Source organism: Anser cygnoides, chromosome 4 (assembly GCF_040182565.1).
Source record: "Anser cygnoides isolate HZ-2024a breed goose chromosome 4, Taihu_goose_T2T_genome, whole genome shotgun sequence".
Taxonomy (NCBI): Eukaryota; Metazoa; Chordata; class Aves; order Anseriformes; family Anatidae; genus Anser; species Anser cygnoides.
In genome coordinates this window covers 49,770,799-49,796,529 of record NC_089876.1, presented here as the reverse complement: position 1 = coordinate 49,796,529, position 25,731 = coordinate 49,770,799, and the positions used below count along the sequence as shown (strand labels likewise).

General features: G+C 38.6%; 1 long non-coding RNA gene across 3 annotated transcripts in view; it reads right to left on the bottom strand.

Moving 5' to 3' along the window:
• Positions 1-23,190, bottom strand: part of LOC136790717 (uncharacterized) — a 54,512-nt gene extending 31,322 nt beyond the window's left edge. For 2 of the 3 annotated variants that reach the window (XR_010831156.1, XR_010831157.1), the window contains exons 1-2: positions 22,293-23,190; positions 6,165-6,300 (exon numbers count right to left, since the gene is read on the bottom strand). This is a non-coding gene — a long non-coding RNA (uncharacterized lncRNA). Of the gene's footprint in view, positions 1-6,164; positions 6,301-11,384; positions 11,589-22,292 lie in introns of those variants that run through there. The other variant, XR_010831158.1, reaches the window with a different exon arrangement.
• Between the last annotated feature and the right edge of the window lie 2,541 nt (positions 23,191-25,731).

The window sequence follows — 25,731 nt, the reverse complement described above, 5'->3', positions numbered from 1 at the left end:
AGTCTCATACCTCCTAATTCCTGCTAAAGAACCAAGCAAGATGTTCCACCTCAAACAGACTGCTCATCACAACCAATGCACAATCATGTCTGTAGCTATACCCTGACTGTAGGAATACTTTGTACAATTCTGTCACATTCTTAAAAGCAAGTAGAAAGACTTGGGCGACGTTATTGTATAAGTCTCACCATGAAGTAAAGCAAGCATAGTTAGCTGTCCTATTTGTTCATGGCTATGTTCATGATCTCCCATTATTCACTACCTGAATATGAAAGGGATGCACACTCTCAGAACAAGCAGGCAAAAGTTTGGAATGGTTTTGCAGTATCTCTAAAGAAGAGAATCAACAGGGTACTGCTATGTCAGAACGGATGGTCCAGAAATAAAAGGTGGAAGCCAGCAGAAACTAAAACTATACTTTAGAAGCAGACAGAAGCACAGATGAAGTGTGCATGGGAGGGAATAACTGGCTAGGAGCAGTATAGTAGAAACAATTTTGTTGTCATGGTGAACCAAAAAAATCCAATTAATCAACCAGCTAACACTGCTGCAGAAAAGACAACATGATATGCCAGGATATATTAATAAGCATATGAGAAAGGGGTTCATCTTTTACTCTAGTTGATACTGGTGGGATCTCAGTGGGCAAGATGACATTCAGTTTGAAATATATTCTTTAAAGACAAAGAGAGACTCCATGAGAATGATCAGAATGATGAGAGGTTAATAAAGCAAGATGACAGTTTATTTTCTTTGGAAAAAAAAATAAAATAGGAGAGTGTCTTGGAAAAGAATTATTTAGATGATAGAAGAAGAATTTGTTGTTAGCTCTTCAGAAATGAACCTTCTTTTCAGAAGAAAAGGTCAAAATGTTGGAGGGCTGTTAGTGCTCAGACCACAAGCAGCAGTGTGAGTGGGGAGCAACAGCCAGAGGAGAAGATAGCCAACAGTATCTGAAGAGGCAAGTGGCAGAAAACATGTTTGGTGCCTCCGCCTAGTCCGCAGAGACACTCTGCACAAACAGACTTCATGAACAGATACATATACATATATAGAGATCTTCTTACTGCTGCAACAATAGGAAGCGTGGGAAACACGAGACCGACAGGCATACGGCTGTTCAAACGCCTCCCATGTGTTCTGTATCCACTGCTGCCAGAGGCGAAGAGCTGGCATCACACCGGTCCCCACACCGCTCACGGGCAGGTCTGAAGGCAGCCGACTGCTTCTGAGCTCCACTTTCATCCAGTCTGTTTCTTTTCCAGGCACATAAAGACATTAATGCTGTTGTAATAGGTACTTAAGGTCCCAGAGTGTGAGCAACAGTTTCATACCCTATTGATCTAGGATGCATCTGCAGAAATCCAAGCTGCACCAGGAATTTTGATGCCAGGAAAAAGTTCAACTCTGAAGACCTGCTGGTGGGAGCGGGGGAGTGAGTGGAAGGATTAGCCACTGACAAGCTTACCTCCTGCTATTTGCTCCTGTATCTGTTTGTATGTTATCTTTTGTGAGGACTAAGAATTTGTCTCCATGAATTCCTTGTAGGTCACAGAACAAAACTCCTACAGAGGAACTTAAAAGAACTAAGTCAAGATGAGGACCCAGCTGTGACAGTTTGCCTTATAAGAGAACAAGCATAACTCAGTGTCATTTCTGTATACGGAGAGTCAATAATCATGTATTTTCTTCAATATAACCGGCCACTTTGGACCCTGGTTTTGTCATTTATACGGCGCTTTTCATTGGAAGAATTATGTGAAAGCTATCTCCTACCAAGGCTATCCTGAATATTGAAAAAAAAACAAATACACTGATTTTTTTCCTTTTTTTTTTTCCTTTTTCTTTTTTCTTTCTGTCTGTTGGAACTGGGGCTGGAGCACCCCTCCTACAAAGACAGGCTGAGGGAGTTGGGGTTGTTCAGCCTGGAGAAGAGAAGGCTCTCGGAAGACCTTACAGCAGCCTTCCAGTACCTAAAGGGGGCCTACAGGAAAGCTGGGGAGGGACTCTTAGTCAGGGGGTGTAGGGATAGGACAAGGGGAAATGGCATTAAACTAAAAGAGGGCAGGTTTAGATTAGATACAAGGAAGAAACTCTGCATTCAGAGGGTGGTGAGGCACTGGCACAGGCTGCCCAGAGAAGCTGTGGATGCCCCATCCCTGGAAGTGTTCAAGGCCAGGCTGGATGGGGCCTTGGGCAACCTGGTCTGGTGGGAGGTGTCCCTGCCCATGGAAGGGGGTTGGAACTGGATGGTCTTCACGGTCCCTTCCTACCCAAACCATTCTGTGATTCTAAGAACTGTAGATCTTACTTAAAGCAATCAAAGCATTCAGTTTACAAGCAGCATCTGTGGCAATAAAGGTACTTCTATTACAAAATCTGTAACATTTTGTAATAGAAATAAAAATGGATGATAGAAATATAAACATCCACTGAACCTTCAGCCTAAGTCTAGAACATGATTAAATTTATCACATACCAGTAATTAAAGGGTAGATTTCTCAATAGACAAAGTATAAATACTGCTTAAAGTGTTTTTTTACCCTGAGAACAAGAAAATACCATTTCACATTTTATGCAATGTTTACATAAATGCCTCTCAAAGAGCTCTTCTCCCATCACAGCAGCATGCAATAGTTACATCAGCCTTTCTTCAGTGACACATTATTGGCACATTATATGGCAGATTTCTGCTGGGCCCATAAGATATCTAAGACAAATTAGGAAGTTTGTTGCTTCCAATGCAAGTTACAGGGAAAGTGTCAATGCTAACAGCCTGAGTTAGAATTTGGCCATGACACTGTTGTCTAAGACTAGAACCGTTCAAACATGTTTTGATAATTTTATTAAGCTATTCTTAAGGAAAAATATTTATGACCAAACAAGACCAAATAGCCACCCACATTCAATTTCACTTCTCTTTCCCACCAGGGACTCCTCATTATGTGTTATTTTAAGTGAACCTAAAAATGTAGAAGTACATTAAATATCAAAATCCATGTTGTGCTTTTGCATGTTTCCTGTGTCTTAATAATCCTTTCAGAATTACCCTTTCACTGCAGACACTAAGAGCTGCTTCTTCCCTGGGGTCATAGCTCAGCTCTAGAAAAACCTCAAAACAGAAAGCTACCGTGGTTCAATGTGCAAACTTCGGTTCGTATCACTTAGCTTCTCAGATTGACTCCAGCTGGGGCAGCTAATTTCAGTGAACATATTTAGCAGAAGCCCCCCAGCCTCTGTTAGGTTGCGCTTTTAAAAGAGCAAATTATCTGAAGCATTGCTAGACTACTTTTTTTTTTATTTTCTTTTCCCAGCTCAGCTTCCAGAGAGCTGCTCTGTCCCCTCCTTAACTTTCAGATCCAATGTTTTCTTAAGATTAATGAGTCCAGTTTAGAACATTAAGCAGTTTATTAATCCTTTGCTGTCCATTTCTCAGTTCACACACCCCATGAAGAGTTTACTTCCATTGCAAACACAGAATTAAAGGTAGTAACCATCCAACTTTTGGGACAATAATTTTTAAAGCATTGCCAGTGTAAACAGGGAAGGTCTGTAAGGACAATTAGTAGAAGAGAGTCTGTTCATATAATAGGATAGAAAAGAAGTTCAGATAATTAGGGATAGGAAAAAAAATTGAGCCCAAAGGGAAATAAACTTCATCTTTGTAGGTTTAACATCCACTGGGTTAGAAACTAAAGATAGGAAACAGCTATACAATAGTACTGGCATAGGAATAAATGAGCATATGGGGGTCATATTCATGCTTGGGACAGATAAAAGAAGAAAGTTTCTAACCATGATAGAAAAATGCTGTGGAACCTTCTAGCTGTTAAAAATGGCAGAGATGAGAAATCTAATTATAGTCAAGATGTTATGTTTTTGGAAGTGATAGTATGACACATTTTCATGCGATAATAGGGCACTGGAAAATGCCAGTCTAAAGAAGCTGCTTTATTGCTAACAGTGCTTGACAGAGAAAAAAGGAAGTCTGTTTTGAAGTCTATCCCTCCACAATATCTGAAGTGTCTGATGTTTTAAAAATTGCATCTATACTATGTAGCTGCACATTTTAATTATTACTTTTTTGTAGTTGTAAATGAGACAATGAACAAGCACTTAAACGGTCATTGCACGTAGTCAAGCACACAGATCTTGTCACTGAAGAAATCTTAGGACTCTATTCATATTGCTTCCAAGACTCTCCTGGTCCTTGTTGTGGAATGATTACTTCCAAGAACTACATCAAATTTCTTTACTAACTTGTCTTAAAATCAGTTCCCTACAACTCTCTCCATCATGCTCATTCATGAGAGAAAGCAAGGAGTCATCCTCCAGGACTAGCTTCTAAACCCACAGCCCCGATGAACTTTCACAGCCAGAATAGGTATAAGGATATTCAAAGTAACGCATCATTAAAACTGGTGGGAACAGGAAAGGAGACTGGTGACTATTCTGGCTGAGAAGGATACAAGGAGGACTCGGTGAGCATAACAACTGGGCTGCCATCTCTCTCAACAGGTGCTAGCACAGGGTAATGAAGAGGAGCTGGCAGTACTGCAGCTTGTGCCATTTCTGCTCTGTGGATAAAGTGCATTTCCAGGTCTGTCAATTTAAAACACTTTCAGTGCAGTTAATTTAAAACTGGAAAATTATTAAGTAGTGCCAGTATTTGCTCTGAAAGAAGAACGTATTCCTTGGGAGGATGAATATTGTCTGATGAAAACATCAGCCAAAAAGCTGCAGAACATCAAAGCCGAAAATGGTTTTAATAAGTTTAATAAAAGAAACACTTACATAGTGTGGAGGGAAAATTACTTTTGGTTAGTGTAGATAATTTCCTTGGGAGCCAGGATTGGCCTCAGTTCTGTTGTTACATTACACAGAATGTATGCATTTTAATTAAATGCTGCTCTGATATATCTAAAATATACGACAGATCATTTACTCTGTCACAGGACACGCTGCCCTGGGATGTACAGTCCTTCACAAAATTAACCAAGTTGAGCCCAACTGTGAGAAGGGTCAGGTCATTTAACCAATAAATCTGGTTTCCATCACAAATTGTACTATGTGGATAAACCTCATTCTGTTTAAATGGCTTCATTGTCCACCATTTAGTGGCCAACAGCCAAGAAGACATTCTCTGTCTGATTATTTTAGGATTGGCCTGGATTCCAGGAACACAAACTGGTCTGAAAGAATGGAGTGAATGGAAAGCAGATTACAACATGTAACACGAACATGGTTTACAGACCAGATCAGACTCTGTAATCAGAATATGATTTAGAAGGTCTTCCATTAATTTGTACTTGCCAGCAAAGCAGTCTCTTCCAATCATTTAACTGTAGATTAGAAAGTGATAAAAAAATTAGCAGGAGAACACAGAGGTCAAACTTACACTTCTGCACACCACCATATTTTTGGATACGTGAGTCATGAAGACTGGGATCAGCACAAAACAGACTAGCAGAAAAAAGTAGTTAAAAAAAGAAAACAGATAAAGCTTTGTATAAAAAAAATAAACAAGGCATCTCCAGACTTATTACCAACAGCAAGTGCATATTGGAAAACAGAAGGTTCCAACACGAAGCATATTTTGCTGCAGAAACTTGAAGGCCATTTTTCTGGAATTATTATCAAGTTCCCGTTTCCTTCTTGGTCCCTGTATCCTCAATGTGTGAAATACATACTAATTTTCTCTGTCCAGCTCTATGGAAAGCTTGAGCAACTACATTAATCCACTGAAATGAGACATTTGAGACTAGTTCTCAGGAATTTTATTATAAATCATGAAAAATTCATCATTCCTCCTCTGCCCCCACACTACAGGTGAAATATTACATCTTGAAAGTCTCCGGCTGATATACTTGTGATGTCCAGGTGCAAATCTACCCTAAGAATTTTGCAGCAAGTTTTGAAAATCGCTCTTTTTAATGTCTCAGGAAAGACCCAGACAAGGCTGCCAAGGAGAGAAATGATTATTTTTGAAAACAGATTTTGACCTGTAACGATACAGTTACTGCTCCTAGCCTAGTGAGATGGCAGGGAGCAGAGTGGTGTAATAACCCTTGAATATCCTCTACCATTAAGCTCCTGAGTGTCCTCTCATGCAGGACGTACTCTCACAGCTTGGCAACTCTGAAAAGAATTTAGTTTGTGCTCACCTATCGCTGGGCATCCACAGCAGCGTGCTTTCCATCAGGGAGGGACCTTACTGGCTCGCTCAAAAGCTGACTGTAGATCACATCCTTGCAACACTTCTGAGGTGATTTTATTTTCTTTGCCTCCAGTGACAATTCCCTTTATGCAAAAGGTAATACATTATTTAAACTAATACACTTACTTGTCTGCACAAAGACACAATATCCAGCAATTTGAAAAAGCAGTGTTTACTTTGTTATTTTGCTGTATCCCCAGGCATTTGACATCTTTAGCTCTTTTTACTATACTATTCTTCACATCTTTATTTTCTTGCAAGTGACTAACTTTCTACACCTCTAGAGAATACATTGTTTGCTTTCTCAAGAGAGAATATTTGCAATATTCTCAAACTTTTAGGCCATTTTTTTGGAAACTGCTCTGCCATGCCTCAAAATAGTGCATCTATTTGTGTATCTACAACCCAAACTACATGCCAGCAACAGGGACGTGCTGCAGAGTGATCTCTCTTTTGATCCAGGACCAAACCACTTCCCACAGATTGCCCCTTCCCTGCATCACAAAATCTCTCCGCAGAAGCATTCAACAGTTTTTGGATTTGTGGAGTGCTAACTAGTGAAGGTGTAAATCCGAGCAAATTTAAGCCTACTAGCAAGTAGTTGCCTTTCACAGATGCCTTTGAAATGGTCCAGAGACTGAAAAGCATTTTTCCACAGCATGTATTTCAGATCACAAACTAATTTTTTTCTCTCTAGCAATTAATTATTTATCTGTATACTGGCAGATGGAAAACAGAAGATTGTTTATTCTGTTTGTTGGGTTTTCCCATAGTTAAGATGACTCCAGGGGAAGCAGGCATGCAGCACAGTCAGTGTTATGCTGTGGTCTTCCAGCTCTGGCATGTGGAGAGCCTTTGATGCGAATGTGCCAATGGATTGTGGCTGCCCTCAGCTTCCGAATGGGCTTGCTGAAGCCAGTCATCAAATGAGCTGAACTGGGCTGGGATCACGGCAGCCTTGAACCAGCTCTCAGATCAAAGGAAGGAAAAGAAAATTTGTAATTTCTCTCCTGTGTGAATCTGACTGGTGGTCAGTTATTTATCTACCAAAAATGAAAATCCACTTGTGAACAGTAAACCTACAAAGCTCCAGAAAAACAAATATCAAGCCAGTTTCTAGGTACTGCAAGGCCTCCTTCAGAAGATTAATATTTTATTGTTGCTTTGTTTGCAAAAATTACTTTATCCTCTACAGCCAAGCCCTTGGGACCAATAATGCTGCATAATTTTTTGTTGACATTCACAGATCTTAGGAATCAAGGTCTAGCATATTATGTTTTATTATTCTCAACAGATTAACAAGGAGTAACCTTGCAGAAGACAGAATTTCCAGTATCTTAGATGCCTTTCCTCCACTATTGAATCACTTAGGCATAATATTTCCCAGAAATCTCAGTCTAAGACAGCATCGTTTTCCTTTCATTAAAGGGTACACACCAACAACTGCTTAAACAGCCTTACTCTCTTATATTAGAATATACATTCTGGAAAACACTGACCCAACAGGAGCCAACATTTACTGTCAACCTGCATTTTAGATCTCTTATTATGGGGTGAGCAGGACTGATCCATCATTGTTGCAAAGAACAAAGTTATGCTGATATATACTGAGGATCTGTACCAATGTACTTATTTTATTGCTTATCTTAGTACATCTGATATAAACACATGTTATTGAGAATTTCCTCTTGTATTTTACATTCACAGCTAAAATTGTCTGCTTTAATTACTGCCGACACATTGAGAGCTGTGACTATAATTACAGACATTGCTATTTAAATGTAAAAATATGGAGACCAACCATGTTTCTCCAGTGCCAAGACTGGGCAAAAAGACTCCAGGAATCTACTTTACTCTCTGCTTTCTCATATTTCTGATTACAGGTTTTAGCACAGTGGTGCCAAGAATTGGAGTTTCTTCAAAGGGTTGTCCTCATGGAGTGTCTGGGAAGTGCCAAAGCAATTGGCCAAACCAACCAGAGCTCAGCTTCTCACAAGACTAAGACTGTAACTATGTTATTTTGTTAACATCTTGTTATAAGGTAAAAGTAGACTTGTGGAGCAGAACAGATTGTGCAGTGGAACCAAAACATGCTGTGTGTGTTTCAGGGGTGAAGTTTTCTTCAGATCAGCTTGAGACTGCCCCTACAGACTGATGTGCATCACTTGTAGAGCAAAAGTAATCCAGTTTGCACACTTCAAGACTGATCTGTGTTGTCAGGGGACAAAAGGGAGATTTGCTTTGCTCAGGACAGGAACTAAAATCCTACTGTAAACAGACTCCAAAAGCACAATACAGGAAAAAAAAGTGATTATTTTAGTAAGTTGCAACATCAAAGGAGCTTGGGAATTCAAGGTCTACTTGGTTTGGTGAAATTTTGGGAGCAAAAGTCTTCAGCTTGTTTTCCATGCCTGCATTGCACCGTAGAACACAGCTAGCAAGGTCTAGCTGCTGTCCCATTGAGTCTCTGAGCAATCTGCAACTAAGAACTATTTGTTAGGGATGTTACTATCATTCTTAGCATATCTTGATGTTTAACATCAAAATAAGACATCATAATGTACTTCTGCACTTGGAGATTAAATCTCCTTGACCAGAAATTCTTCACTCTTTCTTTGAAGTCCTCCTGAACTACCTCCTAAGAGACTTTCAGGGAGGCCTCTTGAAAAAAAAGAGCTTAAAGTGCTTGTTTTATAGGTTTCAGATGGAGCTCTGCACAAAGTAAGCTACTTACAGATCACTGATCTTTTCATAGTAGCACCAAAAATCAATACGCTCACACAATAGTAGAGTAGGACTAACCTAAGAGGAGGCTAGGAGGGTTTTAGCTATTCCTCCTTTCTACAGCCCGTCACCTTTACCAGTGGATTATGTTTTCTTGACTTCTATGCCACAAAACCACTCAACAAGGACTAAGTACGTGTGTGTCTAACTGATGCGTAACAGTGGGTTGTACCAAAAATAAATCATTAAATAATTAAAGGGGAGGAAAGAAGAAAGGAAGATGGTAGAGGAAAACCTCATCCCTCAAAAAGACCAAAAAAAAAACCACCAAACAAACAGCACCAACAACGTTAAAACAAACATCCAAAACCAGGACTCCAAAGCAAAAACACTATATTACATGTTGTTCCTTCCCCTAAGAAAAAAGATGTGCTAGTAATCACATAGTAGACAAAGTGTTTCAATACACTTCAGGGAAACACTCAAATGCTAAAACAACCCAACTAGCATGAGAACCTGTGTGGATCAGAACACACCCCAAGACAGAAACCAGCCTGGGATTTGTATCTTCTACTCATATCTTCTATTAACCTGAAATATAAGCTAACAAATTCAGATTTAAATTAAAAAAAAAAAGTTAAGAAAATTTCAAGAAAATTCAATCATTTAATATTTATCTTTACACTATGAAGTTACATTAATCCCATACATCTCTTGGATAAATGTGCTGTTGAAGGTCCTATCTGGACTCTAGTATTTTGCCCATGTTACACTATTAACAAATACTTGGAGCTTTACAGATCATACAGAAAAAGGATTGACTAACTTTTACAACATTTAACACATTCTAAAATTAAGATCCCGAAGCAAAAATCTGCTTTATATCAGCTAAACTTTCCCAGCTTTGATAAGTCTTACAGCTGAGCCTTCGTGGTGCCAATATTCTCTCCTCTCTGATAACAAACAGTGGTATTTACGTTCTCTTGAAGCAGAAGGGACTAATTAAAATGCGACAGAAGAAAGACTTAAGCTAATATATTTGTTAGTTAAGTCACCCTCAACATAACTCTGCTAGGTAAACAAATTATTTTTTACTTTCATGTTTTCCCATCTTTGGTATTTTTTTCAGACAAATCCTAAATAGTCCTGAAAACAGGATGGCAATCTAAGCATGTAGCAAAAATAGGACCTGTGTTAAGATGATCATATCTTGAAACAGATGTCTTTGTCGGTATCACACAAAAGAGGAACAGAAGACTGAAGCATTTAATACTCTTCCAGAGTAGCATATTTTTTCCTACATTGTTAGTAGCTTTGTTTGTTTTGGCAACAAGGAAGATATCTTTTCCCTGGAAGGGATCTTGTAAAACACCTATTCTCTTATAGCCTCACATGTAATCCAAAAGTGGTACAAACAGCAGTGGCGTAGTTCCAACACCCAATAGGACACAGGGCCCAACAACTTAGCTCAGAGGTGGATCTGATTAATATATTTTTCTGGCAAGTTCAATTACATTTCTTGAAACCAAGAAATTCTTTTGTTGTCTTACATTAATGTTTAGATATCAGTTAAAGATTGGGCTTGTGAATAAGGCTTTCACTTAGCTTGCTAAGGTACGAAATAATGCTTTGGTTCTGTATCTGCATGACCTGAAGTAATTTCTGTGGATCTTTAGCCTAGTAAGCATTTATGTACCAAACTGCTGATTAAGAATTTATTTTCTCATTTGCATCTTTCTAACATTCTTTATGGAAGGCCAACGCTTACTAGGAAAATGTGAGTTGCATACTAGGATTGGCCACTGAAATATATAGAGTTCAAGGTGCATTGTTACTAAATCAAAACGACCCAGTTCTTCCATTACTGGAAGCATGGGAGTTTCCCTACTGGGTACAGCAAAAGCAAGATCTATTGCAAAGAACTCTAGGCTTCTGTGACTACTGTAGAATACACGTCAGCCATGGGGAAGAACCCAATTCTGATTTCTTTCTGTGCAAAAGCTGAGCACAAAATTCTGGGAGCAGAAAAAATCCCAGTGATTCTTCTTTCTCTTTTTTGTTCTGCAGGGAGAGAGAGACCCTTTTGCTAACCACGGGAGGAGGAAAGAGCACTTTTGGTTGGTGTTAAGGGCAACACCCCCCCCCCCTTCATCTAGAGGCCAGCTAGCAGAGAGGAGGAGGAGTATGCTCCAAGTAATATTTGGTTAGCAATTTACTACTTTCTACACTTACCTTGAGAAAGGGAAAGATAGCCTTTCAACAAACACCTGTATAAAGCCCATGGTCTGGAGTATACCCTTGTAAATTTGAAATTCTCTCTCTTGTGTATACACTTAGAAGGAGCAATCTGAATCACTTGAGTCTAATTAGAAGGCTACTGATAAAAGAAAAAAGTTCTCATATAATATGCCCTGTGCAATGCAGAGCTCTTAAATAACAATACCTTTATGTATCCATGCTTATTCCAGCCAGTTTGCAGCCTGGAGATGGGGGTGTTTTTTCCCTTAGTCATTCAGAACGTGGTCTTTGAATAATATCTGTTGGCGGGAATGGTAAGTTGGCTGTTAAGTACCAGAGAGGCTGAGATCAGGGCTCTTGAGGATCAGTTCTCATGCTCCTGGGCTTTCATCCAAACAGGGGATGCTTTGAAGGATTCTTCTGTACCATGTTTGTCCTGGTAACCAGCAGAACAGAATGCACCTTCGCTCTCCATAAACACGATAAACTTGTTTACCCATTTGATAATGGAGGGAGGAACAGAATGAAAATGCTTTGGCAAAGGAAGTGATTGACTGGCTGGCTGGGTAACACCAACTTTGTTGAAAATGGGAGCTGTACTCTAGAACTAAACAATAGAAGAGGAAGCCCGTGGTTACCCGCACCTCAATGTTTACATGGCTGCATTGGCACCGGTATTTCAGCTGTGACTGCTTAGAAGTCTGGAGAAATGTTTCACTCCAACTGCTAAGACTTGGTTGGTTTTAGGTGATTTAATATCCATAAATCCAATACTTTGGTGAGAACAAATGGTTTTATAAATATTCAAATACAACTTTCAATTTTTCATACTTGTACTTTTTTTTTTTTTTTATTTGCTATTAATTTCACGCAGAACTTGTAATGGCTTACTTGCCAACTTTCATTTGGCAAGACTGCCTAGCTGAAACTAGGTGGTCTCCCAGACTAAACACGGCAATTGTCTGTTCCCTGAGTTATCCTGTATGGCACAACAGTAACAACAGTGATTCATAAAAACTGTCTAAACACTATACAGAGTCGATCTCTTCTCCTACAAGTCTTTTGTAGGCCAAAATCATTCTTTTAACCTAAATCAAAACTTAATAAAAATTTATTTGCTTCACTCTGATCACGTTTCCTATACATAGAGACACAATGCTACAATAGCTTCCAGCTGAGAGCTGTGGGATCCTACTATAAGGTTAATAAATGCAGAAGCAAAACACACAAGAAACATTTCTTTCAACATCCAATTCCTAGAAAAATAATTTATGTGACCTCCATGAGTTGTCGAAGTGGATCACATGGGCTTTTGAAGTTATACTTATCTGCTTTAGAACCAACCAGTTTTTGATTTTTAAATAAAATCCCATTTACCCTGTACAAATAAAAATAGCAGATCTTAAACCTAAAGGTTTTTGCATTCTTAATGGATCACACTCACAGAGGGGTTTACTGCTGCTGTATTAAAATTCCCTTTGTAAACTCAGATGTCACCTTCTCAGGGTCAACATCAAATTGCTTGTTCCACACTGCTCCTGCCTGAGTTCCCCCCGCATCCCAGAGATTTGATTCACGTGCCACAACAAGGTTCACATGGAAGAAATGCAATTACACCTGATGTGTAGCAGTCTGGTAGGAGAAAAGATAGATTTGAGTGCTTTGTGACTCATCCCCAGCTCAACTTTAAAGAGCTGCACACTTTTTGCAAGAAGAGATTTTCGAGCAATCAGAGAGAATGGTAATTATAAAGCAGGAAGGAGTTCTTCAAAGAAGGAACTGCGACCACACTACGTGGTCACACAAATCAGAGTCTAATTAAATTATACCATTATCTTGTCAAGCTCATACTCGCTTCTCTGCGGACAGCACCAGATATTTCAAAATGAAGGGAAGAAATCTTCCCATAATCATTTCAATAACCTGCTTCCAAAGGAGTTTCCAAGTAACATCCAGAATTCATGTACATGATCTTACACATCTACTCAAATTATATGATAATTTTAATCTCAGCATTCACAAAAAAGCTGTCAGTTTCTAAAATCCAGATTTTCTACTACTTACGCCTAAAAATACCTGATTAGACAGACAGCAAGGAAATGAAAGCTGTATATTAAAAAAGTATTGTGACAATGAATACACTGGCTATGCCTGTTAGCTGTCATATAGGATTAGTCTTCCCTGGTTCTTTAAACTGTTTAGATGTGAAAGACCATTCCGCAAAAATTACATCTCATGACAAATACATCCTGTTATATAAGCAGCACAAACTGTCACTAAAAGCTTTTCTGATGACTTTTCTTTAACTCATCCTTCTCAAAGACTGTCCTCTTAGAGTCATTTTTTTCTCCCATTGTAGCTTTCTAATGACAGACCCTTCAAAATCAGCAGAAGGGCTGTGGTTTTGTAATTACTAATTCTTAGCTGAAGTCCACTCTGTTCAAAGATAAGCATTTGTTGCATTTTACTTTTATCCTTCTCCTCATTTCTAAGGAAAAGTCATATCTACGCAATAGTGGTTCCCTTTCAAATTTAAGATAACAATACTAAAAGCATTCTCACTTTTTATCCTCATAGATCTCATTTCTCCTTAAGGCAAGGATAAGAAGCCAGTTACGGGACTCAATACTTTTTTGGTTATTTTAGGTCTGCATCAAACAGTTTTCAGGTTCTTTATAATACATAAGTAACATAGAAAAGGCTTCTACGAGAACTTTAACAATGATATTATGACTGAAATAGCTCAGTCTACCAACTAAGCAAAAAAATCAGTAGAGCATAACCTAAATTGAGAACAGTACCTTTCTAAACAATAGCTACCAACCATATAAAGGCTTGTGAAACATCCAGAAGCTGCAACTATGCAACTTTTCATCTGGAGAAGGTCTAAGTCTTGCATTTGTCAAGTGCTTATTTATAACTAATTGCTTAATTAGCTCTATAGGTGGGTTAGAATCCAATTAACTCCTTTCCAGTTGCCAGTGGAGAAAGTTAGCTTCTTTCATATGTTAAAGGAACAGCTGTGCTAAGAAATAGTTGATTCATACAACGTCATGGCTCTCAGAATGAGCACATCTTCCGCCATCAATGTCACACATTTGCTGTATGTTTGTTAAAGAAAAACTTGCATGTAGAAACAAATTATGAAATATAGTACGCTTGTGCAAATTAAAACGTGTTTAGCTATTGTTTTACTTTGCCTGTGAGGCTTTTCTCAATCTGTAGTCTTCCGCGGTGATCAAAAGTCAACAATAATGACATCACAGCATCTTGCTATGGAAAATGCTGTGACACTTTCACTAAAATATGCAACAGTTGAAAGCTTGACTTTTTAGGAAGGATGCCATTGAGCAGAAAATCAAAAATTCCTGTTATTTAGTTAAAAGTGTCACAGACAGCTGCTACACTTAAAAGAAGATTGTAAAGGGAAAAACAACAACAACAACAAAAAAAAAACCTTTATAACTGGCTTCTTAAAACAGACACCTGCTTCTTAAGGGTTGCTCTGTCTAAATGCTGAGTTTATAAATTGGTCCCATTAAAAATAAGAAAATGATAATATCTCCTTAAAATAGTAAAAAGATTATAAGCAACAAAAAAGCAAGCATTAGCAGAAACATCCCTGTTTAAGGCAAATGAACGAAGTAAATGGATATTTAGGTAATGGACATTGAATGTAATGTACTTTGTGAATGTGAATTGAAGAGAGAGATCTATCTCAGGAGTTTTCAAAGTTCCCTGAAAAGTTTTTTGTGTTTTTAACTCTGAAAGAAAAAACGCCTCACAGGGAAAGGCAGCACAGATTGCCCTGCCTGGGTGTCCCACCACTCTGCTCTTAGTTTGATCTTTGGCCTGGAGACTGAATTGCCCACGTAAATTACAGATGTGTGCCCCTCAGTGGTAACTGTGAAATAGAAACCTGCCACTGTATTTGAACTGTGCCCATTCAGATCAGGCACAGAGCAACCGTCACGTAATAAAAACTTTCAGCCACATTCCTCTGTCATGAGGACAGTCATCTGGAGGTTCATCCTTGCAGATCCCCAGATGATATACTTTTAATGCACTTTTGATTAAAATTTGTACTTTGCAGATCTTAGATGTTGTTCACTTTACCTTTTACTGAAAGGTAATGACTAATGGACTTAATGCTTGAACTGTGCTGAGATGCATAGGACGTGTGATTAAATATGCATTTGAAGATTAATTAACTTGCTTTGACTAATCAGATTGTGACAGTCTGCAACATTACCTTTAGCAGAATGAGATTTTTTCAAAGCCAACTTTGTTTCAAAGCATGAAGGGAAAGAAGCTAATTGATAGTTGATACAATCTCTTTGACAGAATCCTCATTTAGACTAGTTTTCCTTTAAAATATGAGCATGATAGAAACAGTTATAACAACAACAACAATAATGCTAGTAGGGATACTACCACAAATAAACATTCAGTAAATTAAGGAAAGGATAACATTAAAAAAATTAGAAGAAATTGGGAAACATACATTTTGTTTGACTTGCTTATGATGGAGCTTATTGTTCTGCCCATATAGGTGCTTTTAAGGTGGTGAAATAGTATGCGTTTGTGTTCTTCAGTGTGTTCAGTAATGCTTTACTACTCCAGCATAGTTGGATACTGCAGTAGCAAAACGCTCCTCATGTTAAGTGAAGGTGTGTAGTAAAGACATCACACTGTAACGATGTGGTAAATGGGTTATGTGAGCTCACTTGAGAAAAATGCAGCTTTCCTGGGTAATGTGTCAATTTTAAGGACTTCTGCTGGCATAATTCTGTTGAGCAAGGATCACAAGGTTTTACACCCCGCAGATATTTTCAGCCTAAGGCTGCTGTCAATAAAGGAGAAGTGCTGAACTCACACAGGTTGCAGCTATTGGAGAAAGTTGGCATTTGCTTTTTAATAGTAAAAAAGCAAAAAGAAGGGAAAAAGGTCATGAAATGATCCCAAAGTCCTGGTATGCTATGAAATTCACTAGTTTCAGAGATTTACACTAAAGAAATGTGACTTCATTCAGAAGTCTTTCTCTCCATACCTATTGCTTTAGATATCAGAAATTGTTTATCTAACCACTGTACAGTAAGCAATGCTAAATCCAAAAAGCAGAAGAAAGATGGTATACTGCTTAGAGACACGGCCACTTCTTTATTTTCTGATGATTGCAACTTAAAATCAGATTGTTTCAGCGTTAGAGAGCTATGTCTATACACTGCCATAGGGAAGTCAGGTCAGTGGGACTTGCATGGGATTCATTTGAGCTTGTCTGAGCTGCCAACCTGGAAAAATGACTAAAAAAGAAAGGAGGGAAATATGCAGTGGTAGGACAAAAGAAAAGTTCTGTTCACCTTTAAAAGCATTGCTAACATAAACAGGACATACTTCTACTTCTCATAATAAAAATCTGAAAATTAACTGTTGCAAAGGAACCCTGAATTTCCCTCATGTTCTTGAAAAGTAACCTGAAGATGCTGCCTGAGATGTATTTCGGGGGTTCATGCTTTCTGTATCCCTTTGCAATACTGAATTAAATTGTTCATGAAACATTTATTTTTTCAATTTAATTTCAAACAATTTTCAAATAACCAAAGGAAAGAGATCATGTTGACACAGAAAAGAATAAGAGGTGGTAACTGGGATTTACTGAGAGCAAATAATTTATTTCCTTAGCAAACCACAACAAAATAGTTATGTCACTGTGGTAACCACCAGACTGGAGAAACACTGAAACCATCAGGAGACACGGGGCCCTCTGAGGCTTGACCTTTTCTAAACGGATGCTCTGAGAAATGTTCACAGCTGCCCATTCCCAGTCCAGCCTCCATTTCTGTTCCCATCCCCAGAAATACTGTTGTTCTAATTAGGCAATATGAAAATGGCAAGGACAGGCTTTTGATGTTTCTCTCTCATTTTTCCATGTAGTTTTTCTCCTTTCCTTGCCAGATTGCTTCAGTGAGTGTGCATAAAGTGACTGGGAGGAGAACAATCTCAGGTGCTGGCAGTCTCTAGCAGCCCAAGGTGGTACGAGGGATGGCCAGGGCAGACGTGGGTCTCCTAGCACTTGTGTCCAGATCTCTGGCTATCATTTTCCATCCACTCTGGCCTCTTCCTCCCATTCTGAAAGTCTCTAAAGAATTTAAGTGGAGCTATGGGACAAGCAGGTTTGTGCCGATTGTTTTACCTGTGTTGTCAAACACATGTGCACTGCTGTGCTGCATTATGCCAAAACTGAACAACCCTGCTAGTGCTTCTAAATTCTCTTGCCTGATACTCAGCACAACTCCCTCACACCTTCCACCTGTTATCTTCCCTCCCCTTCCCCTTCCTGCTCTTCTCCCTCTTTTTAATTCTTTGTAACATGCTTCCGCTCTTTACCCTGACACCTTTTGCTTCCTTTTCATTCATAGTTTTGTTCTTTATATCACTTAACACCTCTTGGTTGGTTCTGGTTATTTTCTCCCCTTTTCTACCCTTACACTTGCACCCATCATTTTTATTCTTTAAATTTTTACTTCCTCTCCTACTCTCACGTCTGTTCTTTCCCACGTCTAACTACCATTCCTCCTCCTCTTCAGCACTCTTTCTTTTCTCTCTTTTGTTTGGTGTCCTCCTTTTCCTGCTTCTCACAAATTGTTCCATCTGCCTCTTTGTACTCTTTCTGGCCTCTCCAACAAATAATCAAATCATCTTGTGCAGACGCCACTTTACTCTCAGCATTACAATGCCTCCTCAGATTTTTTTTTTTGGCCCATGTGCACTGCTCTTCAGTCAAAGGTGTTGGTGCCAGGTACTCACAAGCTCACATTGTCAGTAAAGAGGCCCTCATACAGCTCCTTCCTTTTGGCCACCCCGCTCACCACAGATCTCTTAATTTTTCGCCTAGCTTTGGAGGAGAAAATATAAGTCCTACAAAGTTCTAATAACACTGGTCTTTGGTAGGTTAACTGAGTTTTAATTGTCCAACTGAAGTCAATTGCAGAAGTGGATATTAGCAGATTTTTTTTTTTCCTGAAAAAAATATTGATGATTTTGTGAACTTTAGCCAAAGGAAAAAACAAACAAACAAACAAAACAAGACAAACAAACAAAAAAAAATAAGGGTATCCATTGCTAATATTAACTAGCAAATATGCACATTTGAAAATTTTTAGATGTTCTCAATTTCTGAGAGGGAAAGTCTCACTTCTCCCTGATCTATTTTTGCTCACAGTTTTCCTGTACAAATACATTAAATGTATTTTATATGCCTTTTTATTTTATATTATTTTTCCTTTAGCTGAATTATATTGCTTAAGTTGGTTGAGACTTCCGTATAGCCTAATTCCAGATCATATTCTTACAATTACAACATAACACACAGGCTATATAAATTCATGACTTGAACATATTCTTGCTATAAAAATTTAGCAAGGAAAAATTCACAAAGCTGGGTTGAGGAATCAACAGTTGAGGAGTTTAATTTTATTCAGAAAGATAACTATGTTGTATAGGAATGCATAAGCAAATGGATGGTATGGGTCAAAGTCATTCTTGCAATTATCACTTAGCACAAAGAATCCAAGTCCATTTTGCACTTAGTAAAAGTCTCTCTCAGTGCACAGAGGAACCTGGAGAGTCAGCTTACAAAGTAACAGACAGCTTGCTGTGGAATATTTTCCTGTCTGGAAAGGTGTGTGAAATAACCAAAAATATTAATAAAGAGCTTTTTTTAAGGGATAGAGAAGTGTTCCAACATGATTTCTCATACTACTCTGGGAATTTGTCTCGTGAGATTTGCCTTATGAAACAAATTGATTCTGCTTTCACAATACCTTTATACTCTCAGTTTCCTGGTGACTCAGCAGAAAGTTAGAAGCTCATTACTGAAGAGGATTTAGTGTGTCCTAGGTTGGAGCTAGAAGGTTAAAAAGGCAAGGTCACAAAATAAAATTGCATAATGAATTTAGATTAGAAGAGGAAAGGCAGGAGGATGGTTCAAGAAGGATGTAGGATTTCTGAAGACAAGACAGGAACTAGAAACAAGGATGGTCAAGTTGCCAAAACAGGCCCTTTATTTTGCTTTGAGAAGAAAAAATTATCTATAAACACGCAGCTTTTCCTTACATCTGGCAAAACACAGCAGTGTTCTACTAATGTAATTTCCCTTTTATGAATTTAATTGAAATGTACCTTTTTATTTATTACAGTTTTTAACAACTGAATATATCACAAATAATGTAATTCTCTGTTACACAGATATTAATGGTCATATTCCTCTGTCTCTGAGAAGGCCTAAGTTTTCAAGATCTTTCAAGATTTGCAAATCTGTTTGCAAAATGTTGGAGTATAAATTTATCTAAAATAACCAATTTGTTTTGGACCTTCTTGTCAGCCCTCTGGTATGTTTAAATTCAGCATGAGATCAGGCATGTTTAACACTTCATGTCCATATTTAAGCTCTATGGAACTTCTCTTTTTTGGATTTTGTTGCTCTTCCCTTGTGTGTTCTCATTGTGACTGTCATATAACATTTGGTAGAAGAATAGCTTTTGGTAACGTTCTGCTTTTCCATAGTGCATTATGTTATAGAAATGAGTGAGTAATCTGTTAGTAAAAAGACTGCCATATTTGATGTAGAAAATTTGCACAAAGTTTTCTTTTCTCTGAAAATCTACAGTCTGTATCTGTAGGCTCAATGTGTCTGGGCCCAAACACAAGAAAGACTGTAATATTCCTCTGGCAAGTCTACCTTCCCAGTATTCTTCCCAGTGCAATGATTAAATAAATTATTTTTCTTGTCACACACAGAGTAAAATTGAACACCATGTTCTTTAGTCGAGCAAGTAGTGAAAGTAGTTGATTAAATGGTCATTCTACTATCAATATTTGAGAGCTAAGATGTACACATTTCCTAATCAAACAGAAATTGTAACAATGGTGGGAGATATCTTTTGTTTCTAGCTTCCCACACTCTAGGTAAAAAGCATCTAGCTAGTCTCTTGAAAACAGTCATGCCCCACATATCTTTAGGGGAGAAGGATTCCAAGGACAAGGATTTAGGAATCAACATGCCATTTGAGGCTCAATTCTGCATCATTCTAGTATGAGGCGTTTTATAGAAGGATAAAGAGGGCAAATGAGGAATTACTTTGAAAGTTTTCACTGTTTCTTCCTAAATGGAAAATTCTAGGTGATTCTACAAAGAGCAACTTTTAGGACTGATGATATTCACTGACTGAAATAACATTTGGAAGTACAGGTTTTGCCACTAGAAATGATTGAGTCGGTAAACTATTTGAGAAAGAAGCTCCTCCACAAAGGGCCACATGAGCTGCTTGGGAAGTTTTGTTCATAGCTGGATTGATACACCACAGGTCCCACTTATAAACCCTCTGCTTGGGAGATGAAAGAGTTTATAGCACATTACACTGTTATTTGTGTACTCCTATCACAGCATCATAAATAACATTGGCTGCAAATTATTTTGTATGATACTGTATGGAATTTAAACAGATAGGAATAAGAATTTAGGTAAACAATTAAAATTCTATGCTTGAATTATTTTCCACATTAGTTTTGTAAGGAATTTGCTTTCATTTGCTATGTGGGAGAAGCTGCCCCACTGTTTCACTAGAAATGGTTTAGAGCGAAACCAGACCTGCAAAAACATTTCTACATCTCAAATTTATGAACTTTCTAATGTAACTTTAGCTTAGCATCTGACTTAATTTTGTTAGAATATCTCATAACAGAAGGCTAAAATCTAAGAAATCCCATCTCATCACAAGGGACATTTCTAAAACTCTCAAAAGCAATTGGATTTATGATATGTTGGGGATTTTTTATTGTACCATTTGAGGTAAATTAGACACACTTTTGTGCTTTAATACAAAAAGAATTAACGAACAGCCCACTGGGGGCTGCTGCCGTAAGTGGTTCTACAAGAAGTCTGTAAAGAGGTGTCACGAGCTATTCCTTGGTCACGAATTACCGCTGCTGAGCACTTACGATTTGAAGCTCCCCTACATTCTCCTTTCTTCCCTTCACAAACGTTCATCGTTACAAGTCTTTAAAATGCCTCCTTATGCTTCTTCTCATCTCTTTTTACAAACACTTGTTTGGCCTCATTTGGAGTTATTCCCTTTTCTACATGATTCTTCACAAATTTGGAAATTCGATTTGTAGAGAACTATGCCTTAGCCTTGTAATAAAGTTGGGGTGTCTGGCATCACCGGAGGATCAGGATACTAAACTTTGGTAGAAAGACTTAGGTGCTGCAGCTGAAGGATCCTTACTTTCATTTTTCACCTGATTTAATATTTTCAATTTGTTCTTTCATTTTTGCATTATTTTCCTGTAAGCTAGCTATAATAAGCTAGCTGGTTTTGTTTGCCTCCTTGTCGCACGAAAATCAAGCATCCATTTGTTTCAGCTTATTTATGTTCAAGGCAAGTTAATTTATCCAGGTCAAAGGCTCCCCCGTCTGGAAGCTGCTGTAATGGTTGGACACCAGCAGAGCTGTCCTGCTGGTGGCAAGTGGGGCCCACTGCCTGCCCCCATTTTTCTTCGCCAGTTGTGAACCCTAATTGTGGCACATGGTTGCCTAACAGGCTTTTAGGATCTGGACAGGAGGAAGCTCAACCCATTTTCCCAATTTGTTTTTGTCTTTTCTCTGTGAAGGAGTACAAACCTGAGGCCTGTTCATGGCAAGGGGATAGCAAGGGTTTGGGTGTCCCCCAGAAGAAAGAGCTTTGCCTCGATCCCCCTGAGGCAAGAAGCTTTCAGGGCCTACACCATGTGGCTTCTGGGCCCACACAAAATGGAGGCAGCATGAAGCCAAGGCCCGTACACCGCAAAGGGACACAAGGAGAGGTTTGGCTGTCACCAAGAAGACAAAACTTTGACTTTATCCCTTCAAAACTTGACCCCCCACACATGAGACAACTCGTTGTCACCTATGGAGGTGACTTTGGAGCTTGACTGGATCTTTCAGCTGCCTCAAACTTAGCCCACTCTCATTCGGCTAAACAACGTCCTTTTAGTTCAGTTTCAATCATCCCCTTCATCTTCCTCTGATCTTTATATCATAAGCACAAACTAAAATAACAGGCTGTTTGCTTACCACTGATATAACGGCCAGCCTGGAGATGTGGTTGAGGCGAAGATCACTTGCTGGTGAGACAAGGCGATAAGGATCACTCACCTCTGATGGTGGTGCCGCCTGGGCCTCCCCTCTGGCCCCAGTCTGGCGGCTCCTGCCAGCAAGCAGCACCCGCACTCCTGACACCAAATCGACTGGGAGTTTCTGTTGTACTCCCTGAGGTAAACTAAACACACGTTTGTGCTTAAATATGAAAAGAATTAATGAACAATCAATGAACATGGGGCAGAGGCCTGCTTCCACAAGCAGATCTACAAGGGGCCTGCGAAGCTGCACCACAAGCCATTCCTTATCTGTCCCCGCGCCAGCACTGATCCTGGGACGATTGGCATTAGGTGCCTTACCCTGGTGTTTGGTTCACCCCCTAGCACCAGCTCAGTTCACCAAAAGCATCCTGAGCATGATATTTACAAGCCAAAGCTGTGGTGTTTCTTACTTTACCAGACAGCAGCCCTCGCAGAGGGCCAGTTTATTCACATCAACCTCACCGGTCTGACCCCTCGTGCCGCCAGCCCTTCTTGCTCCCCAGGCCAGGCCATGCCTCCGTTACGAATTACCACTGCTGAGTGGCCAAAATTTGAATTTCCTCTTCAGATGCAAATACTTTAAAAGTAGAACAGATCTTTTTTTTTATTACTCCTGAAAGTAATTTTTACTCTATTCTTTGTCATACCTGATTAGGAACTCTATTTTTACTGTTGACCCAAGGCACATCCAGATACACAATATTTGAAGCAAGTACGACCACACTTTGACAGAAATGTATAATTAAGCCAGGAGAAACAGAAGATGCTTAGCACAGCATCTTACCTAGCATAATGGGGACATACTTATTTTGCCAATTACCTACCTGATTATATTAACCCAGTCAAGGTTTCTTCTTCTTCTTGTTGTTCTTTTATTTTTTAATATATATATTTATATATATATAGATATCAATTGCATGAGCATGTGAACATTTCCATTTCTTATGTATGGATTAAAATAAATGCCTCAAAACCTCAGCTATCCATCTTTGTACTGAGGTTATCCATAAGCTTCAAGTTACAAATTATAGCTATCTCAGCAGTTGTACCTACTGCAAGTCTCACTTTAACAACACAACACCTTCCCAGCAGTAACTATGATTTGTTAGCTAGTAGCGAATTACTCTGCAGATCTACAACTGAATACTGTTCAGATCTTAATTTGCCCAAGCACAATATTTAACAAAACCCAAGTCAGTGAGATGAACTCAAAACACCGCAAACAGCAGGGCTGAAGCTGCATTGTTTGAACTCGAAAAATCATCAGAATTTTGCTTGCTTGATGGAGAAGTCACATACTTATATAAATCTACCTTACGTCATAATACAATTTACTGCCTGAATAGAGAAGGAATTGTACTAGAGTTCAGCAGGGTTATTCTTTTTATAACAGATAACATTATTACTTTTCTGATCATACCATATTTTGTGCTTGTAAAGTTATTCCAGTTCTGGCATATAGCGTACTTAAGGTAGAATACATATTTTTGTCAGAAAAATGCAGTCAGATTACCTGTCAAGGAATGGAACTGACACTATACATAACATCAGGACTTAGTACTGTAATTGATATTCAAAATTAAAGAGGCCAGTAAAGGCAAGTTGGTAATTGCATTCAGGTGCCAAATCTTTCCTAAGAATTTGAAATTGTTAACATGAGTTTGATTTTTTACTGGACAAAAATCACCTTTCCTTGATTTCTGCTTTTTATTGGTGATTGCTTTTTCCTGCCTCCAAACCCAACCAATGTGGCTCCCCCAGCTCTTGCCACAGAAACCTCATCACTTATATATAGTGCCCTGGGAGACTAGATAGAAGCTCCAAATGAGGTAGCACTGGAAGCTGCTGTGCCAGCTTTTCCTATATATTCTCAGGAAAATCAGAGATCAAAACTGCATTTAGCCTTATTGAAGCTCAGTGTGTGACAGCAGCAGAGATGACTAGCTACATCTGGTAATGCAATGAGAAGTTTAGTGTTCATTCAAAGCCAGGTTTCTCATCTCCCCTTGGTAAACTGTGATTAATCCTGCCAAGACAAAAACAAAAACCTGTGCTGGGATGAGAAAGAAAGAGGGCTTTCCTCACACTGAACACACTTAGAAGTCCCTCTGTGGAGAGGAATAAAAGACAAGCTACAATTTTTAACTTCCACTGCAGATCTGTGTCCCTCCCTTCACCTTTCACTCTTACTGCAAGAACAGTGAACACCTGACAAGTCTGCAAACTCTCTTTGCACTCATTTGATACTATGACAAGCTAGAATACTTCTTTTCCTTTTTTTTTTTGAGAAAAACTTCATATTGATTATGAATAGCAATTTTTGTCCAAATTAAATTTCCTAGACAAAATTTCCTCTTTTGCTCTTGGCTATAAAGACCACAGTCTCAAAACATTCTAACCACACTGTGTTTAAAAAAAAATAGTCACGCACACAAGAAAAATTATTGACAAAAGCTGCTCCAAATCCTATGTAAAAATAATAGGACTGTGATGAATGCTGAAATCATAAAGGAATAATCTCTAAAAATTTTAAGCATGTTCAAAAATGGCCAGAGTGGAATCAAGCTTCTGATTTCTAACACCTAATTTGGTCCTGTTTAGAGAACAATCTCTTCAACATCATAGAAATACTCGATTTAGGAAGGTGAAACAAAGTAAAAATTGGGGAAAACCAAACCAAACCATACCAAAACAAAACAAAACAAAAAAAAAAATTGGAAATCAGGAAGAAGGATAGTTTTGTGTTGGAGGGAAGTACTATCACCGTGTTTTTTATCTTTAAGTCTTTTGTTTCCCCTACTTTTAATTCACTATTCAAAGCCACCCAACTTATCAGTGTGAATTTTTTCTTGGCAAAAAGCTGTGAATAATTGTATATTTTCAAGAGTCCTAAGGCGAAGGTAGGACCTGAGTAGTTTCTGCTTGTTTGATGTTCCTCAGGTTGGCATTGTGTTTCAAAATTTAACACTGACACTTAACACTGACTGTAGATTTTACTGGTAGATACTTCTTTTACTGGTAGAAACTTGTCTGGATACTTGTCTGGAACAGGAGGCTGAAAGAAAGGATCAGTCTGGAAACTCACTTTAAATTCCTGGAAATTCCTGGAAAACATTTTTGAAATAAATGTCTAAACAAAGTTCAGCTTAGAGAGACTGACTCATTGTGACATATGGAAAGGTAAAATGCTTAAACATTATGCAGCTGGAAGACCTTAGAATATATTCATCAAAGGACTACGGGGTGATGATGTCAGTGACTTAATTTTTGACTACAAAGCCAAAGACGATAATAATATCTAGCTCTATAAATAACTTTGGCGAAGTAAGCCTTCTATACAATTTAAGCCACAGCAATCAAACACTGTTTTATGT